Source organism: Otolemur garnettii, unplaced genomic scaffold, assembly GCF_000181295.1.
Source record: "Otolemur garnettii isolate 467f Iridium unplaced genomic scaffold, OtoGar3 scaffold00037, whole genome shotgun sequence".
NCBI classification, from domain to species: domain Eukaryota; kingdom Metazoa; phylum Chordata; class Mammalia; order Primates; family Galagidae; genus Otolemur; species Otolemur garnettii.
This window is the reverse complement of record NW_003852432.1, coordinates 14,975,786-14,989,502: the sequence shown is the minus strand read 5'-3', so window position 1 is coordinate 14,989,502 and position 13,717 is coordinate 14,975,786. Positions and strand designations below refer to the sequence as shown.

Genomic DNA, 13,717 nt, shown 5'->3' with positions numbered 1-13,717 from the left:
GACAATGCTGCTCACACTTCCGAGGCTGGACTTGGAAACGCTCTGTCATCCACTGTATTCACCAGACCTCGTGCCAGCTGAGTACCATTTCTCATAGGCTGTCGAACACTTCTTGTAAGAAAAAATATTCAGTTCTCAACAAGCTGTGGAAAATGCTTTTGGTGATTTTATTGCCACTCTCTCTCCAGGCTTCTTTATTGTTGGCCATACCCAAGCTACCATTAAGATGGCAAGACTGTGCCGATAGTTTGGGCGCATACTCTGATAAGTTGTACTGCTACTTGTTTGGATATAACAAACCAAACTTTATATTCCAAATCAGATATTACAGATCAAATGACCTATACAATCTTCCTATACAATTGAATCCCACAATGCTAGGTGATTGTCGTTCCCAGAAAAATGAGTGAGAAAAACCATGGAGGAGCTCTCATGGGGCAAAGAGGTGGGCAGAGGCTGTGGCTGATCAGTTTACAAAGTGCATCTTGAGCACTGGAACAGCACCTGACACTTGATACTTCTTTGTTAGATGAATGAGTGAACAAATGAACTCCGGTATCAGGGGAAATCTGTGATTGCTTTTGGATTTTGGAACATGACATGTATTACCAGCAGGAAACAGCAGAGAATCGGGGAAATGCACAGGTATTATTTATCTTTTGCTGAGATACTGCCCCTAAATTTCTTTTAACCCAATACCCAGGCCAATTTCTTAATTTCAATCTCTATGTACAATGGCAAGGGGAAGGCACAGTCTAGAAATTTAAATGAACAAATACTAAGCTTCTCTCTGTGCCTGTCATTTTAGCATTTTGAAGTGCAACCTGGGGACTTCTATCCAGTTACCTGCCAAACTTCTTCCCTGTATGTCCCCTGGATACCCCAGTGTCAATGTGTGTACATTCACATGCTGGTTTTTTTTTTTTTTGCAGTTTTTGGCCGGGGCTGGGTTTGAACTCGGCATATAGGGCTGGCACCTTACTCCTTTGAGCCACAGGCACCACCCCCAATACTGCTTTTTTCTTTAACCTCCCTTGGTTCTCTTTATGTATCTTAGAGACAGGAACTACTTACTATGTTACCGGTCACCCAACCCTGAAACCAGGAGTTGCTAGACTCCTGTCTTTCCAGCCTTCTAGAGCCAGTCAATTATCTAACCCTGGAAGTGCATCTTACACTGGACTGCCTCCAGTGTGTGTCCAGAAATGTCACTGGGGTAGATGGAGGTGTGAAGAACTGGTGAAAAACTTGGTACCTAGGGAAGGAGTGGCTCACTTTGGTACAATTTCAAAATATGGTACCCGTGTTTAATCATAGCTGTTAAGATTATGAAAAAAATTCTTAGAGGAAACAACGTGAAGTCAAGACCTTGATGTTATAAAGTAGTTGGAGTAATGAACTTTCTTTTTACTTGTTTTCTTTCCTAAGAAAACGCCCACAGAGACTAAGTAGCCACTGACAGAGACACAGATTATGCCATAAATTCACTCTTGCCCCACCCATGTCGCATGGTTGCCTTTTAAAAAAAAATTAGTGATGAAAATATTCGATTATGCAGTATGTTATTATCAATTTTATTAGAATCTCTGTGTTAGAATCGTATGCCTTTAGCCTCGCTTATTTAAATTCTTCCCCCCCCTTGATGTCAGACTCATCTTTCTGAAACCCAAATTTATATTTATTCCCTGCTTAAAAGCTTTTAGTGATACCACTTGACATCCACTAGAATGACGACAATTAGAAATTCTGATGATAGTAAGAGTTGGTGAGGTTGTGAAAAATCAGAACTTTTATACACTGCTGGTCAGAAGGTAAAATGGTGTATTCATTTTGGAAAACAGTCTAGTAGCAGTAATTCCTCAAATGATGAACATAGAGTTACCATATGATCTGGCCATTCCTCTCATAGGTAAATACCTAAGAGATGTGAAAGCATTGTGTCCACGAAGACACATACAGAAATGTTTAGGGAAGCATATGTTCACGTGGGAACAACCAGTGTTTCTGTCAATGGACAAATATATCAAGAAAATAATGGTGTATCAAAAAGATAAAATATTATTTGGGAATAAAAATGAAACACTGGCACATACTGCAACATGGTGAATCTGGAAATCATTATGCTAAATAAAAGAAGCCAGTCACAAAAGACCACATCTTATATGAGTGTGTGATTCCATGCCTATGAAATGTCTGGAATAGGGAAATCCGTAAACACTGTAGGTTAGCGACTGCCCACTGATGGAAGGCATAGGTTATGGAGATTTATTTTTGATATGAAGAAAATGTTAGTGGTGTTGGTTGCACATGTGTGAATATGCTAAAAATCAATAAATTGTACACTTTAAAAATTTTTGAGATTGATATGAGGGTACAAATGTTCAGGTTACATCATTTTCATTTCTAAGGCAAATTCAAGTTGTAGTCGAGCCCTTCCCCCACGGGGCGTGCTGCACACCCTCACACTGTGCACATTATGTGAGATCCTGCCAATTGCTTTAAATGGGTGAATTACATGGTATGTGAGTTTTATCTGGATAAAGCTGTTAAGTGAGAACATAAACACCTTTAGTGACTTGCACAATAAAGTCTAAACTCATCACACCCCACTCTGGCCTCTGTGCAGGCTGACTTTGTGACAGCCTGCTCACAAATGCCCCATCACTGTGTAATCTGTCCTGACTCAATGTTTTGTCCACGTGCAGTCCCTGATTTTCCAGCCTGGTCCATGTGTGCTGTTGACTCTTGCTCATGCTGTGGCTTCCTTTGCTCGGAATGTCTTTCCTAACAGCCCCTCCCTTCCCAGGCCTGCCAAGCAAATATCTATCCCTCTTTCAAGTTTGTTCATTGGTCACCTCCACTTCAAAAGCTTTGGCCAACACTCCCCAGGCTGAGTAGACCACTCTCTCTTTTGCTCTCTCTTCTGCTCTTGTACCAGCTCTACTAAGCTTTGCTGGAGCTTGCTTGCTTACCTGTTTCCTGCTCCTGTCTTAGTCCGAACATTTCAGTGGCAGGGACGTTGCTCTCTTCTTTTTCCTCCACATCTTCTCCTTACTTGACTGTGGAGTTGCACACACCTGCCAGCCCTTACCTGCCACTCACCTGCCACACACATTGCCCATGTTGCTCCATGGTCCTGAGTGTTCTGAGGGTCATACAGGCTCCCTTTCCACACTGTCTTTCCAAATGCTGAACCCAAATCTTGAACTCTGACCCAGGCCCCTATGCTCTGGGCTGTGCTGTGCACCCTGCCTGGCCCCTGCTGGTCTTGTGCCTTTGGAAGTTGACTGCAGACTGTGAACTGGGCCAAGTCTCCCCAGCCTAACTCAAGAGCCTACCCTCTGAATTCTGCTTTGCTCTGAGATCCATGGGACCAAGCTCCCTAACTCGTGCTCTGCTTAAGCTGTCTCAATTCAGCTCCTGGTCTGCCTGTCCTGGTTGGCTTTCACTTGTGTTAGCTACGTCTTGCACAGATTTTCTCTGACCATAATCCCCCCATCTCCTGTCAGCATGGTTTTCTCTGACCCTTTCCCCTCCAAGACTGTATTAGATACTCTGCAGGCTCACAGCTTTCTGTGCACACACCAGGTGCTTATTATGGCTCTACACAGACTATCTTGTAATCATTGCCTATCTGCTCATCTCCCTCTCCCACAGGCAGAGCTTGTCAATGCTTTCTTCTACTTTGACATACGCTGGATGATCTTCACTTGCTGACATCCCCCCATGGATTTACCTGGAGGGTAGGCTGTCACAAAGACAAGATAGGGTGTGGATTATTTGTAACTCCACTCCTTTCATTCAAATCAATGTATGCCACAATGCCAGTAAATGAATATGAAGTTATAATAAAGGTAACAATTTAAGTATTTCACCAGCTTTAATACTTAGTAGCAAATTAGTTGTGCTAGCCCTCCATGGTGCTGCATCATACAGGTATTTTGTGAGGGCTTCTATGCCAGATCAGTTTCCGAGAGCTGGATCTATGACACATCTGTCCCTGCATCTAGCACACTTCCTGACAATAGCAGGTGCTCGGTGTGTGTTTGTTTAATTGGTGGCTGACTGATGAATTATAAAATAAAATTTTCTGGGTTTATATGAAAATGAGAGACTGAGCTGACTATCCCAGCTGTCTAAAGGCAGCTCCTCAGGCCAGACTTTTTCAGAGTTTGGTTTCCTTTTGTAATAAGGCCATGATGGAGGGGACTGTTCAGGAGAAGTAATACACAAAATAGCTGATGAGCTGGTGCACTCCTCCAGTGTTGTTGCTTTTAAACATTGGCGAGTGGTTTACTCTGTTGTGGTGTATGTCTTTTGAATATCCATAAACAGTCTACTAGGAGAACCCACTGCCTTTTTTTTGGTCACATGCTCACTTCATAACACTTTTAGAGATCATGATTTATACCATTTTCACTACTATCTAACCTGTGACTTTGGTCTTCACATGCTACTGAGCCTTTAAAATGGAGGTTGAACAAATAATTTCTGAAGCCCTCATTGACTCTCAAATTCTTGATTTCAATAAATGTTGGAAGAATTTAGAAAGTACATGGACAAATTGTCTCCCTGTTTTACTTTGTTTGGTATGCTAGAACAAAATACTGTAACTTAGTGGCTTATAAACAAGAGTAATTTATTCCTCATAGTTCTAGAGGCTGGGAAGTCTAAGATCAAAGTATTAGCATGTTCCATATTTGGTGAGGGCCTGTTTTCATAGATGGTACCTTCTCATTGTATCCTCCCATGGTAGAAAGCACAAACAGGCTGCCTTGGGCTCCTTTATAAGGGCATTAATCCAATTCATGAAGGCTGTACCCTATGACCTAATCATCTTGCAAAGGCCGCACCTCATCATATGGTAAAATTGGGGATTAGGTTTCAACATATGAATGTGAGGGTAACACAGACATTCAGAACATCATGCTTCATAAAGTAAGAGTCATAAAGGTCGGTCCAAGTCTTTCTGTGCAGATCCAAGGAGGAAAGATTGCCACTTCAGGCCCCAAGTCACAGGAGCTATCACCTTTGCTTGTCTAGTTCTGTACAAGGTGGACACCTTGCCTGTGGTGGGAAAACTGAATCCACGCCACTGCCTGGATTCTGGACTTACCACATGGCCACTACATGTGGGTTATGCTTTGATGCAGCTCCAAACTAAGAGCCAGATATGGAGGGAGGTGAAGTGGGCTTAGATTAGACTAGGTTTTGGCAGAGCAGTGCATCTTCTGGCATTTAGGACTCTGAACCTGTTGGCATCCTCACCAGTCTTGAAGATTCGTGACAGGGTACCCTGCTGAACTAAAAGAAGAATATAATGGGCTTTGCATCCTAATTGGGAAGATTAGCCTGTGAGGGCAGGAGGGATACTTCTTCAGTAGCAACATGAGGAAAGATGAAGAAACAAATATGGACACAAATAGGTTTTATAGAGAGAATTGAGAGGGTGAGAGCATTCCCATCCCATCTAATGGTGTCTCTCTTCTCAGGAAGAATGAGTCACGATCATCAGTGAGAATGAAAAGGGAAGAGTGTATAGGAGGTTTCTGGGAGGGGGAGGAATGATATGATTGTCTTAAAAAGTAGGAAAGTGAGTTTATTAGGGAAACACAGCAGACATTCCAGGAAGTATTGTGTGTCCATTTGAGATGTGTATTTATAAATTTAAAATTATTTTCCCTATCACTATTCAAGACACAGAAAAGTGAGTATTTAGGTCCAATAAGGGTTTTGCTAGGACAGTAAACTTGAAGGAAAGTGTATTAAGGGAGTGATAGCAGTGATGGGCCATGGCCTTGAAGGTAAGTGAGGGAAAGTGAGGATAGGAGATGCAAGCGTTAGCAATAGATAGGAGGTCGGGATGGAAAATTTTAACAGTGAAGGAAGTTGTTAACAGAATAGGTAAACTCAAAGAAATATAAGGTGGTGGTCAGAGATGGGATGTTTCTTTTCTTTGTTTTTTTTTTTTTTTTGCTGAATTCAGGGAACTTTATTGATGTTACATGACAAGGTGGGGCTCCCTAGGCCCCTCCCATTCTTTAGGGGGTCTGGTGTAGGAACTGTGTCGAGGAGAGATTCTCAGTGAGGTAGGGGTCTGAGTAGGCAGGGGCATAGCAGCTAAGGGTCTTTCTCTTCCTCTCGTGCTCAGGCTGGGGCTGGTGGTCTGGGGGTTCTTACCCCTTTGAGGCCATCTGGGCCATAAGATCCACCTCCCTGTTGCTGTAGCCAAATTCATTATCATACCAGGCAATGAGTTTGACAAAGTGGTCATTGAGGGCAATGCCAGTCCCAGCATCAAAGATGGAAGAATGGGTGTCACTGTTGAAGTCAGTGGAGATGACATGGTGCTTAGTGCAACCCAAGATGCCCTTGAAGGGCCCTCTGATACCTGCTTCACCACCTTCTTGATATCATCGTATTTGGCAGCCCTCTCCAGATGGCAGGTGAGATCCACGACTGACACACTGGCAGTGGGGACATGGAAGGCCATGCCAGTAAGCTTCCCTTTCAGCTCAGGGTTGACCTTGCCCACAGCCTTGGCTGCACCAGTTGAGGCAGGGATGATGTTCTGGAGAGCCCCACAACCATCATGTCACAGCTTCCCAGAGGGGCCATCTACAGTCTTCTGGGTGGCAGTGATGGCATGGACTGTGGCCATGAATCCCTTCACAATGCTGAAGTTGTCAGGGATGACCTTAGCCAAGGGGGCTAAGCAGTTGGTGGTGCATGAGGCATTCCTGACAATGCTTAGGCTGTTTTGTACTTCTCGTGGTTCACACCCATCACAAACATAGGGGCATCAGCAAAAGGGGCAGAGATGATGACCCTTTTGGAACCCCCCTGTAGGTGAGCCCCAGCCTTCTCCATGGTGGTGAAGATGCCAGTGGACTCCACAACATACTCAGCACCTGCCTCACCCCATTTGATTTTGGTGGGATCTCGCTCTTAGAAGATGGTTATGGGATTTCCATTGATGACAAGCTTCCTGTTCTCAGCCTTGACCATGCCATGGAATTTGCCATGGGTGGAATCATACAGAAACATTTAGACCATGTAGTTGAGGTCAATAAAGGGGTCATTGAAGGTGACAACATCCACTTTTCCAGAGTTAAAAGCAGCCCTGTGACCAGGTGCCCAATATGACCAAAAGCCGTGTATTCTGACCTTCACTTTTGCCATGGTACCTTGGGGATGTGTCTGTCTGATGAAGGGGAGGACCAGAGATCCAAGATGGGATGTTTCAAACTGAGATTACGGAAGTGATAATGACAGGACCCCCAATATAGTTGTGGGAATGGCTGGATGAGATGGTGTGGAAGAAATGGGACTTGGAATTGAGGTGGTTGAGAAATTAAGACACTGGAGTATATTATGGGTCACTCATGTGGGTGTTGTCCTGACTAAAAGTGATTTTGGAAGTGAGGGTAATAAGGAAGACTGATCTAGGATCTAATCTTGTCAAAGAAAGAAGGGGAGTAACTGGGAGGTAAGAAGACAGCTCTGAGGAGGGAGAGCAGCTGGCATAGCGGCAGGCATGAGCCCCAGAGCTGTAGGAGAAAGCTCTGTAGATGAGAAGGGTGATGATTAAGGCTGCAGTGGGAAGCATGGAGGTAATCTTTCTAAAATCCTCTACTTGAGAAGGTTGCAGGGGAGACAATGTTCTTAGGAGGAGGTCTGGTTTCATGTAACGTAAAGGGAAGAATGTTCAGAGAAACCTTTACAGATATGGTAGAATTTATTGAGCAGGAATTTTAGAGAATGCAAGATGAACATTTGGAGGGAGAATGGAAGGCTGGGTCAGATTTAGGGATGTAAGAGACAGAGTGGGGGAAAACTGAGGACCATAGAAGAGCTTTCAACCTTTAGAAGGTAGGGACAGAGTCACAGGTATGAGGAACAGACATGAGGGGGTCAGAATGATTGTCTCAATGATAAGCCTCACTTCAGAGTCTCACTTTTCTGAACATTATAAGAGGAGGAGTGAAGCAGATCTCTGGGTTCTGACTCTATATTCGAGGTATAATTATGAACTTGTGGTTCAGGTGTATCTCAGTTGATACACGTAGGATCATTTAGCTGGAGAAGGCTTTGGCAATTGGAGACTAATGATGCACAGCAAGTGGTTGATAAGTGAGATATCACTGTCATTCATCCACTAGAAGCTTTTTACCTGCTTCTGGTTTTTTAGAGAGTGAGAGAGAGGATAATTTTTATGAAATTTTCAAAATGCCCCTTGACCCCCAAAAGATTATCACTGGTCTACATAATCAAACATTGGGTGAGTTTCTCTTTGTCTTGAATCAGTTGGAATTTATATTGGGTTTACTGAGTTTTTTGTTATCACTTGGATGTAAACCTTAATCTTCAGTTTATATAATTGAATTCTTTGTGAATTCTTTTATAGTATGAGAAATACTACACTGAGGGACCTTAGCAATTTTCCATGATTATGCAGTGAGCCTTTGTGGTGTACTACACCTCATACATTAGTGAGTAAATGACAAGGGACATGGTAAACAGACAAGGGTATGCTGTCCCTGTGAATTGTCTTGATTGCATAATAAAAATGTCATTATGAACTACGTGGGACATGCATTACTGGTGTGAACAGAACTCTCAGAACAAACAAACAAAGCACCTCATTAACAGACTTCATTGGAACTGTGATAATTCTCACCTGCAAAATAGATTTATCTTTCCATTAAAAAAGCATTTGATTTAAATATTAATCATGTAAATAAGGGAAGAGGATTGCTTATTTGAACAAAGTCCCTCAGTCTGATAAGCTATTTTCAAGCATTTGGAAAACTACACTTACGGTTCATGAATAATACCAGTGAATATCTTAAGGACAAGTAATTATTTATTTATTAAAGAGCCCAAGAACAGTTCCTTTTTCTGTTTCCAATTTATTGACTCATGAACATTTTTGAAGAACCGCAGCCCTTCCTTGCTCCCCTGCCAGTCAACCACGTGACAGGTCAGCATATTGGGAGCCCCCGACTTGCCCTCCGTCCACTTAGCATAAATTTATTACATTTAATCCCATACTAGGTTTTTTTTTTTCCTCTCAACTCTACAGATATCAAAATAGGTGGGAATTCTATTGCGAGAGACTATTTTAACACAGGTACGCAGGGGCAAATTTGTGCTAAGTTTAAATGACTTAAAATAGTTAAATTATAAAGTTTCATTTTTCCGTTCATAGAACAACATAAAGTAATTAAACTTATATAAATCCACATAATACAAGCATGAAATTATAATGCAAGTGAGAATCACATGACAGCAGGAGCCCTATCTGTCTATATCCTTATTTATGTATACATGCAGAAGTACTGAATGGTGAAACAAATCAGGGCACACCAACTAGATTTTATGCCCCCCAAATGTGAAAAACAATTGATTACAAGTTTATTTCAAGAAAGAATAAAAGTGAAATGCATTCAGGCTTTAGTTATTAGGGGTGAACATGTTAAATACATTTTTCCTTCCTATGGAAGGAAATGTGGGTTAACTACATCTGCAACTTGGAGCCACAGGCAACTGCCCAAATTTTCTTACGGAATTATATAGATGTGGCAGCATTACAATTTGTTCTATTTCCCAATGCTGATAGAATTCATATCCTCATGACTTCTTTCTTTCTCTTGTTCGTATAGATTCCATTAACAGAAGTGTATTTGGGAAATGCTCACAATAGGTATTTAATAAATATTAAATAAACAAATGAAAAACATGATGAAGAAAATGACTTTCTGACTCCTTTTTCTACTTCAGTGTTCTTCTGGTTCATTCATTTAGCAACTATTTATTCAGCATGTATTTTGTGCTAAGTTCTGTCCCAGGATTGTGGATACAGAGACACAGTGGAGACCCCGTTCCTGCTTTTGTGGCCCTCACCTTCTTGAGTGTGCGTTAGCCCCGATGGAGGGCTTACTTGGTGCCAGGCTCAGTTCTAGTCCATCATGCATATTAACTTGTTTAATCTTCAAAAGAGTTTTGTCTAGTAGGTTCTATTTTTACCCATCCTAGTTTTACAGAATCTGAGGCTCAGAGAGCCTTCTTGTCCATAGCTGCACAATTAATAAGAGTTGAAGGGTTCAAACCCCAGCAAATACAGCTACAGAGCTATATGTATGTGATATGTTTGTGACTAAGGAGAAAGGGAAGTAGGAATAAGTCTGGTGACGGAACTCCAAATGGGAAAATGTTTTAGTAGTGGGTAAAAGTTTTATAGTACCTTTGCCAATCAAAGATCTTTTCATGTTGCTTGTGAAATGCATTATTTTTGTAGAACTGACGCTAGATGTTGAATAAACATTTTGGTGATAATTAACAAAGTTCTCAGATGAAACTTTTCTCTTTTTAGACCACTATGACAATTTTCACTGTCATGATTACCTTTTATATTCTGTCTATATGTTTTTCCTTTCATGGTTTAATTCTAAGGTTTTAAAATAGAAGAAATGCCAATAAAGGGATTTTTTTGAAGGATATGCTATCATCTTAGACATTCTAGTTTTCAGATATACGGTAGAACCTCTGTAAGTTGACCACCCAAGGGACTAGAGGAAACTGGTCAACATATGGAAGTGGTCAACATAAGGAACTTCTATTGAGTACAAGTGATGCATGTCCAGTCTATGCAAATTAAGTCAACTTAAGGGGGCGATCAATTATGGAGGCTCTACTGTATTTCCAAAGGAGTTACATTAAATCCATTTACTACAATATAGAAGGAAATCTGATTATTTGCTTACTTTTTTCACACTGACCTGAATCTGAGGTTTCTTATTTATATAATCTATAAAGATACACAGTTTCAGAGTTTTAATAAGATATTAGTGTTACAACTAGAGAAATGAAGAAGGACAGAGTTTGCCTCTTCGGTTGATGTCTAGGTAGCCAATCGGAGCAGGTTAGGAGAGAAGAGAGAGAATGGAGGCTGCGGTAGAACCCCCACAGTCGACCACCTCTCTACACTGACCACTGCCTTCAGCTGACCTAACTTTCATAGACTGGACAGGCACCACATGTATGTTCTCAGCACAGGAGGCCTACTTCCTTATGTTGACCATCTCTGTATGTCGACCAGTTTATAGTTCCTTGGGAAGGCAACTTACAGAGGTTCTACTGTATTTTGAAAATGTGGATTGAAGCCTTCAAGGACTTAAACAGAACTGTGTGAAAGAGAACACAGGAAGGTACTGAAGAATATATATTACATCAGCAAGATTTTGAGCTAATGTCGCTAGGATGAGAGGAGTAATCATATCCTTAGAAAGGCTTTTCCAGCTTGAAAATTTCAACGCACTCCCTGGGGAAGAAATGATTGCTGAAGCAATAAGTGGCTGCCCTATTTACATCCTCCCTCACGAACAGACTGAAGCCCTGGCTGGCCTCTTTGCCTGTCCTACAAGCAGCTGGGACTGAGCTGCTGGCAAACACGGATGGGGGCTCCAAAATGACTCGCTGGTGCTTAGATCAAACTGTCTTTTTCTGTTAGTGTTTGGAATATGTAAATCCTTAGGATTTTACATTATTTAGACTTCAATGGATTTTCAAATGGATGACCTTTAAAGTGTCAGTCTTACCCTTTGCTATTCTATGATTGGGCATATTTATGAGGACAACCGAAACTTTAAATTTCCTACTTTCCTTGCCAGTAAAAGCAGCAGAAATGACAGCAATAAAAAGTCTTGGCTTCTATTCCTGAATAAATGACCAGTCCTTCCATATCCAAGTAAGTTCATGTGACAATAAGCAATGGTCTGTAGCACCATTATCACTAAAGGCCAGCCAGCAATTTCATTATAAAATCTTCTGAGGCAGCTTGTAATTTGGCTGTTTTAATTAAATCTTACCAGCCCAGATTGCCAGGGGGAAAGTACTGGGAATTTTCCACTAAGCTGTCACTCTAAAACAATGTTCTACCATGGATTTGATGTCAGAAATCATAACAATATTTAATGCCCGATAATTAGCATAACAATGGTCTTGAGTGACAGTTTGAGGGCTTGGGAAGTTAAATTAAAATGGATAGGCTTATTTCTCTCTCAAACTGTCAAATCAACACACGCACCTTTTGGTTTTTCAACACTGCAACATCTTGGGGGCAGTTGGCTGGGATCAGTAGTTAACGCTGTGTGTCAGTCTGATTTCACTTATTTCTTCTCTTTTTTTTCATACTAGATGAGGACAATGAGAATAATAGTAATGGCAAATTTGCCAATATAAACTGAGGCCACTAAAAAACTAATACCTAAAAGAATATTTTCTTGGCTTAGTTTGTCTGTTTCGGGAGTCGGGGATGTGCAAAGCACTAATAATGGCAACGGCTACCATTTGCTGAGTGTTTATTTTGTGCAAGGTACTAGGCCAAAACTCTACCATTCTCTCATTTAAAACTTAGAACCACTCTCCAGAGGCAGATAATAGCACCACTTCAGAGTTGAGAAAACTTGCCGAAGTTCTGCAGCTAGCAAATGGTGGATTTGTGATTTCAGCTCAATTAGCTTGACTTTGGAGCCCAGAATTTTAAACTATAATTTTATTGTAAGGCTTCTTCCCACAAACTACTCCCCTCTATACAAACAAAACAAGGCAAACAAAAACCAAATTCTTTTCCCAAGGATCTAAATAGGGTAAGGTTTAAAAAAACACTTTCACTCAAAGGGAAAATATTACATAATGCATAAAGATACATATGTATTACATAATACATAAAAAATGTTAGAGTTACATATAATTAATTCAATTCATCTGTGTTTAGCTTAAGAACAGTCATAAAACTTAATGTAATTTTGCAAATGTTAATGGATATCTCACATCATTACATCTTGATAGGAGGGAGAGAAGTGAAGTGAGGGAAAGAGAAATGGAAAAAAGGAATGAAAATTAAGGTCTACAAAGTTGGGGGAAGGAATATTGACAGGAATGAGGAAAGGGAGGCATGGGCACAACTCCTAGAAATGTGGGTAGAGGACCTTGGAGGGCTTTTGCCCCATCTTGACCACTATCTCTGGGAAATTTCCATTTGTTTCTTTCAATCAAGGTCTTTCTTTTAATAATGATCATTCTCTTCTCTTCACTGGCTCCATCGTCTTTACCTGCAAACATACACAGCTCTTTTCTCACATGAGAAAACCTTCCCCTCATCTTAAGTGCTTTCTGGGTTGGGCTGGGGTAGTGACTGACTGAATAGACCAGGTCGAGCACCCCTTGTCCAGGCATTAGCAGCCAGATAGATCCTACGACTATAGAGGAGCACAGAATAGGATATGTATGTCCAAGCATATATACACAGAATAGGATATGTATGTCCAAGCATATATTCTGAATGATTGGAAGTTCACTGTGAGCAGGTAAATATATAAGATGGTATTTTATAATGAAAATCAAATCAATTCCCAGTGTCAGACCATGGGTTACTGCTTTTCCTCTTTTTAGCTGCTTATTTTTTTCTTTCTGCCTTCTGAAACTACCATCCTCATTTCCTTTCTGTCTGCTCATCATGCCAGTTTTTTACACACCTTCACCCCCCACTAAGTCTACACCTTTGAATGTCACTAATTACGTCCTTATTGAGAAATCAAATGTTTCTTTGACCCTCAAGTTTCTTTTCTGTTTACTTATTTTGGGGAATTGAGTTTCCTGTGAAATTGGTTAACAAGCTTATTATAGAAATATCTCTTCTTTGCCCTTCTCTTTA

General features: G+C 41.1%; 1 pseudogene; it reads right to left on the bottom strand.

Moving 5' to 3' along the window:
* Positions 1 to 6,001: 6,001 nt before the first annotated feature.
* LOC100963831 lies at positions 6,002 to 7,071 on the bottom strand (annotated as a pseudogene).
* Positions 7,072 to 13,717: the final 6,646 nt, after the last annotated feature.